This window comes from Lactuca serriola, chromosome 5, assembly GCF_051521515.1.
Source record: "Lactuca serriola cultivar US96UC23 chromosome 5, Lser_US96UC23_V15, whole genome shotgun sequence".
NCBI lineage: Eukaryota > Viridiplantae > Streptophyta > Magnoliopsida > Asterales > Asteraceae > Lactuca > Lactuca serriola.
In genome coordinates, this window is record NC_136412.1 from 220,897,768 (window position 1) to 220,905,715 (window position 7,948).

Genomic DNA, 7,948 nt, shown 5'->3' on the forward strand with positions numbered 1-7,948 from the left:
CAGGTACTTCCTAACAATTATTCCTTAAGTGTGCTAGGCTAAAACTCCTTAGAATGACATTTAACAAGGCTAGAAATCATTAGCAATGAGTCTGACACTCAGTTGAGTTGACTGATTGAGCTTTCAAAGCAAAAAAATTTCGGGTTGTCACATCATCCGGCTGTTTGATGGAATTTCGTCCCGAAATTAGCTTTCTTAGCATTACTACTAGGTTTTGCTCCTCTGATTTGCAGAATACCCACTCGTAGACCTGGAAACTTTGCCTTGGAGTTCATGATAGGACTCATACTTGGTCCATCTATCATTACCTCGTGTATACAAGTCGTATATAATTAGGATTAGTAAGACGGTCGGATGTGCGACTTTGCCCCAGGTCCACAACCAGACAAGGAACAGGAGATAGGGTGGAAGCACACATACTAAATCTGCGTAATCATCATCATATACCACCCTCGTGTATATACTGAATAGTAATAGGTGGGTTGTATTCGTTCTTAGCCTTTGTGCTCGAACTTGGTCTGCTAGACGAGTGGTATTTCATGACGGTCTGTGGAACATACGACGACAAGGATTCGGAGGACAAAGTACCCTTCGAACGAGTACTTCGGGGTTTAGAATACAAAAGATAAAACTGTGGTTTATGTCGGACTGTCGATACGAATGACGACGGTTTCGCGAACTTGACGGTTGAGGTGATAGAAACATATGAATTTAGTACGGTGAGGACCATGCCCATTCATGACGAATGATAGTAACAGACTCTTTACTGAACAAAGTTTTGTCCGATTTGAAAGAAATTTCTGTTATACGATGATGTACCCCTAGTGTGTTCGACAATGTACTCCTAGTGTGTTCGACAATGTACTCTTTGTAAATGTTCTGGTGCTTGTTGTTTTCCCTTTGATGTTAACACTCCTACGTATCGTACCGCTATGTGCGAGTACATATAATGAAAGTGCTTTGATAACTAGTGTTGATACTTTATATCATGATCATCCTCGGTACCACTATGATCGCCTGTCATATACAAGTTATGAATAATTAAGATGAATAAGACAGTCGACTGAGTAACTCTGCCTCAAATCCACAACCAAACAAGGAACAAGAATTAAGGAGGAATCATTCACTCTAAGTCTGCAATATCTTAGTCATGCACAACTCTAATGTATATGCTAAGCCATCATAGCTTCTCTAAACATATCTTTTAGTTCTCTTGAATACTGTGATCTTTTTCAATATGTGAGTTATTATAATTACTTTTTAAGTGTTTTCCCCACGTTTTAATCTTATATAAATATAAATTATTTAATTCTTAAAGTAATTACTATTTCAAAAACGTACCACTGCTCGTTGACGACTCTGGGGTTGATTCTCTGGCGGTGATCATCAGAATTCCTCCATCCACTCCCGAGTTCTTTGTTATCGGGCAGTCCTTCTGGTAGTCTCCAGTCTCACCACAACCATAACAGGCTTGGTTTTCTTCAACACCGGGGACTTGGGAGATCGGTTGAGCCGGTGCCCTATAGTGATGGACTGTGTGTCCCTTTCTGTGGTAGTTCAGACACTACATTTCCTGGCATACTCCAGTGTGGTGATAATTACACTTCCCACACTTCGGGAGGGTTCTAACATACCGACTGGTAGGTGCTGGAGCAGTAGGCATTGTAGCAGCGTACATAGTACTCACTTGTTGCACTTGCGGGGGTTCTTGTGTTGTTTGCTTCTTCTTCCTCTTGTTCCCTGACTTCTGATTATAGTCATTTCCCTTTGATGGCTCAGGAACGAGGACTTCTACACCATGGCGGACTCCATGGTCAATGAGTCGCTAGGCTATGCTTTTGGCACTATCAAATGTGGCTGGGTTAGAAGACAGCACATCTCCTTGGATCGGGGCAGTTAGACCCCAAATGTATCTTACTATCTTCTTGCTCTCCGGAGTAACCATCCCGGAGCATATTGTTGCCAGGTCACTAAACATGTTAGTGTAGGTCACTATGTCTGAGCCGACCATCATGAGCTCCCATAGTTCTTGTTTTAGCTTTTGAACTTCGCCCAACGGGTAGTATTCATCTAGCATTAACTCTTTTAGGTTTTCCCAATCTATTGAGTTAGCCACTGATAGGTTCATTGACTTAACATGGCTGTTCCACCATGTCAGGGCTCTGTCGGAGAAGGTGTAGGTAGTAAACATCACTTTGCTCCCTTCTGGGCACGAACAGATTTCAAATGCCGAATCTGTTTTCTTGAACCATCGCATCAGAGCGACGACTCCACCATTTCCATTAATGGAATTGGGTTTTTAAGCTCATGAAATCCTTGTACAAACACTCCTTGGGGTGTCTGTGAGAATCTCCGGGGTTGGCTAAAAGGGTACCGCTACTAGATCCGAAGGTACCACTTTCGCCGAAATGAGCTAGAGTAGTTGCCACTGCGGAAGATATTGCTGCTTGAAAGCAGCAGTATCGAATTGTAGAGGAGGTAGTGGTGATTGAGTTAGAGTTAGTGGAGTAGAGTGTCTGTTAGATCTACAAGGAGGCATCTTTGCTAAAAGAATACAAAGATGAGATGGGATAAGTCGATAGCAGTGGAGAGATAAGTCGAAAGCTGAAAGACAAGGTCATCCTAGTTCTGAGTGTATGTGGTCCTGACTTCCACCGGGTTCTGGAATCAATTCATAAAAGAGTCTATACCTAGTAAACCTTATGAATTTGGAATGGTTATCCTCGAATGAATATATGTTACCTGAATAACTGTTACGAGCTACATGTAAAAATAATAATCCTAACACATAATGTGAGTAGTGTTTCCACTAACTCATTAAGTTAACCAAGATTATTATTTATTAGTGCGACGCATAAGACGCTCTGGTTACTTCGGTTGATCCTTCTTTCAAAACTTCTCATGAACTTGTCCTTGTTCCTTCTTGACTCTTCTGTTGTCTACTATGAGGAAGTGGTTACATCTATCTGGGTTTGTCGTGTGAGAATGGATGTGACTAAAGAATGTATGAGATTTAAGATAACTTTATGGGTTGATCCTTATAGAGTCCTTCCATAATTGTACAATGTATACAAGTTGTATATAATTCAAGATTAAATAGACCTTCGAATAAGTGATCCTACTCCAAAATCACAACCAAATAAGGAACGGGTAGTGAAGCGTAGATCCCCAATTATAAGTCTATAAGATCTCAATTATATAAAACCTTGGGAGTTTACATTACAAGATTATAGACTTATCCATAAGGGTCTTTTAAGTTATCACATAAGTTATTTATATAGTGCCTAAAATACTCCTATAGTATTTTAACATAATGTACTTGATCTAGATTTCTCTTGACTAGTATTTTGTTAAGTTTTAAGACCGTTGCAACACCACATCACTCCCAAACACATGTCAGTCACATCTTGAATGAATATAGTTGATCAGGCTATATTGATCCTACCTATGATTACATAACTATTCAGGTTTAACCACAATGTTCAACTTTTACATACTTCTGTTTTGTTCTTCTTGTGATACTTGCTCTAGTATGTATACATGTATAAGCAAGTAGGTATATTTTTATAACCTATTGTTATATTCTTAAAAATATTATTATCCAAAGCACTTAAGTCCCATTGTATTTATAGTTGTATATCTTGTATCTGTTGATATACTTAGTTCACTATAAACAATGCTCTGATACCAATCTATCACACCCCAAAATCGGAACGGCGGAAACGTTTGGGGGTGGAGGACGTCATATTTAGTATCACAAGACATGCATCATAGTAATCAAAGTAATGAACAACCGTTTCATTAGAAAGAAAATGTTTACAATGTGTGTTCACAAAACATAGAATGCATAAGCAAATAACAAAACAAGACTTGAAGCTATTATGTTCCATCTTCCGAATTCCCAGCGCGAGTAGCTGCCTACTACTCTCCTGAGAATACAAGTTATTTTGAAAGAGTTTATTAACAATTAAGCTGGTTAGTTCATACGATTTTAGTTATGTAAGTATGTTGTAGAAAGTTGTAGTAAAATGTCGTAAGTTGTAAGTTCTGTTTAGAAAGGTTCGTCTGTTCCTTCAAAAAATCCTATATTTATTACTTTGATGAAAGATAAGTAAAAATGACTCTACAATCCTTTCTATGAGTACTAAATGGATACAAGTTAGATAAAACTTAGAGTAAACAAACAATTGATTGTGTGCATTTGCCTTATGCCCACAACCAAACAAGGAACAGGAAGTAAGGTGGAAACCATACATCCCATTGTTTGTTAGATCAATTGTTGTATATAACTCTGGCGTATTCACTTGTTACTCATGGAGTTAACTGTAATAGTTCCTTTATATTTAATGAAAAGATTCTTTAAGAAAACCCTTATTTCTTATAGTAAAATACTAACCACAGTGGTTCCTTCGATAATCATTTAGTTTATACTGGCTATATATAATCTAATATTGAATAGATAGTTAATTGTGTGAATCTGCCCTAAGCCCACAACCAAACAAGAAACAGGAAATGAGGCGGAAAGACCCATCCAACAACCTATCGGGTATTAATTATATATAACCATGTTGTATAAACTAAGGTATTATAGAATTAACTACCTAAGGTCCTTTAAGTTTATAATGGTTTAATAAAATGGATTAAACCCTTTACTAGTAAGTTTCTTGTTTTGTATACCAAAAGTTCTGATTTGAAATGTATGTTTTGTACTAGAAAACTGTGCATTGAATTAGGGTCCTATGACTTAACCCATACCTGTTACCCCTTATGATAGCTTAATGTATACGGAACATATATATCTCTAAGATCGAATGGATAATAGGCTGGGTGAATCCATTCCAAGCCCACAACCAAACAAGGAACAAGAAATGAAGCGAAAAGTACACATCCTATTACCTGTCGGATCCTATTGATATATATCCTTTGATGTATACATTAAGGAATCATCAGGTTAGCATTATGGTCCCTTTCTACTGAATGTACTAGACTCGACTGTTCTGTTTGTCGTTTGTAAAATTTAAGTTTTCCCTAGTTTATAACTATCTTGACTTGAAAATAGTTTGCATTAACCTTCAAGTGCTACTGTCACAATATGAAAGTAATTCGAAAATGTAAGTACTGTAGTATTGTATATAGTAACTACTGTTGTACTAACTTCCTTCAATAAATTATTAATTAAGGTAAAAATGTGATATGGTTGTACCATACTATTGACATCGGAAGAAATGACATTTGGCACCCGTAGACTTGCAAGTCCCACTGTAGCGAACAACAAGGTGTAGGATAGTCAATCCCGTATAGATCTATACATAATTTCACGATCTCCCTCCAGGAGACTCTGGATACAAAACGAGCCATGACAGTGATGCCATGCCCCGAAACAGTGGTTGACATTTGTGTTATTGTATTCTTGTATATGTATTGTATATACTAGTATATTGTATGTTCTCTCTGTCTAGTATGTAGTATGTTCTCTTTGTTTCTCATTATAGTATGTTCTCTTGTCTAGCATAAACTAAACCTCTTAACTATACCCCTTATAGTTTACTAATTTTTTACTTGAAATGTTATTGAAAAGACTCATTTATCTACTAAGATATGCCTACTTTAAAAACGGAGTTTTGTTAAACTATGAAGTAACATAACTTTAAAAGAGCTTTTGACATGTTTTGATTACTTATAAAAGACATAATTAAACTTTGGAAAGATGTTTATAACAAACATTTACACAATTATCATTGTGTTCAACTTGTATTCCCCCTAAAAGGATTGAAAATAGTTAAAAGATTCATTATACGAGTATGAACTCACCTGATGTGGGTGATTCAAACGAATATGTGTGTAAGGATGAGAAGTTCCAAGAATGAAGTCCCAAGACTTAACGAGTTGTAAATGACATATAATGGCATATATTGACTTAAATATAGCGTTTAGAGGCAACCAAAGGCAAGGAAAGACCTCACAAGACTAGGAAGCACTTGGAATGAAGTGTTGAATCACATGTGATTGATCAAGGGAGAATTCATGGCCATCCATGGAGTTTATGGCCGTAAACTCATGGTCAATCATGCCAAAGTGTGTGCTTTAAGGTCCTACAACATCTATTAAGGGTTCAAGGTCAAAGGCTTGGACTTCGGAAGGGTTTGCGGCCTAAATGGGACACTTATAGGGGTTTACGGCCATGGGAGATGGCTTGGCCGTAAAGTCCTTTTGTTCTTACATTTTTTATGGTTTTCAAGGCTTTAATCAGATGTTTCAACTAGATAACAAGCTAAAGAGAGAGTACTTACGATATAGAGGCTTGAAATGGCGATTAAGGTCCAAGAATACTAGTGTGTGTTCTTGGTGTTTCTTGAAGATCTAAGAAAAGATGATTTCCATGGATGAAACCATGAGATGATACTAGATTAAGAGATGTGTCAATAAATCAAAGGAACAACACTTATGATTTTGATGATCTCGGATGAAGAACTCGATGATACTTGAGAGAGAATTCAAGTGTTCTTGAGGTGAAAGTGAACTAATGAATGAAAGTTGAAGGATATGAGACTATAAGGAGGAGTTTACAGCCAACCTTGAGTTTACGGCCACAAACTCTTGTGCTTTGGGCCGTGAACTCCTTTTTGGTGATGCTTAGGCTTTGTTGTTGCACAGGGTCTCTAGCAGGTACTTCCTAACACTTATTCCTCAAGTATACCAGGATAAAACTCCTTAGAATGACCTTTAACAATGCTAGAACTCATTACCAATGAGTCTGGAACTCACTTGAGTTGACTGACTGAGCTTTCAAAACAAAAAAATTTCGAGTTGTTAGAAAAGTAAAGAGGTAGCGATGCGAACGAAAGCATGGTCCTGACTGCTTCACACAACGAACAGTTTTGTCTTTCAAAAATCCCATTTTACTGTGGAGTATAGGGAGCATAAAAATTATGAGATACTCCTTATCAGTGAGGAACTCTTCGAATGCTTGGTTCTTAAACTCTAGACCATTGTCGCTTCGAATATTGCGAACCACCTATCGCAGTTGTAACTCAATTTTCTTGATGAAATCTTTGAGCCTAGTAATCGCTTCTGATTTCAGTTTAAGAAAGAACACCCAAGTGAAATGAGAAAAGTCATCTACAATAACAAGAATATATTTGTTACCACCAATACTTTCGATTGCAGATGGGTGACAATGTTCAATGGTGAGTCGTTCGAGTGGCTCAATGACCTTCATTTTCAATTTAGAAGGATGACTTTTTCTTCTTTGCTTTCCCAATTTGCATGCGACGCAGAGATGATCCTTTTCATATTTCAAGATAGGAAAACCTCGCACATGATCACCAAGTAGTAGCTTGTTGATCTCTTTGAAGTTGAGATGCGAAAGTCTCCTACACCATAGCCAACTATCATCTGTTGTAGCCTTAGTGAGCAAAAAAACAGAAGGTTTCCCTTGTATCGTATTGATGTATAATGGATACATCTCACCTTTTCGTTTTGATTTAAGCAGCACTGATTTTGTCTTCTTCTCGATAATTTCCGATCCCTCATCATCCAATAAGACCTTTAGACCTATACCCACTACTAACTGCGAAAAACTTATTAAGTTGTGTTGCACTCCCTCAACATACTCCACCTTTTGAATCGAGAATTCACCATTCGTTATGATGTCATATCCTTTGATTTCTCCAAGTGCATTGTTGCCAAATTTTATGAGACCACCATTCTTCAGTTCTCTATATTCTCTCAGTTCTTGCTTCCTTCCCGTCATGTGACACAAACAACCACTTTCGATATACCATTAAGTGTCAAACTGTTTGTCATGCTTGGCCTGTAAACATTAAGCAGATTTAAGAACCCAAAGGTGTTTAGGTCCTCGTGAGCCTTTTACAGAAACTGGAAAAGCAATAGAGAGATCAATCATATAGGTTCGTTTTATTAAAGTTGTTTGATCTTTCTTCTTTAT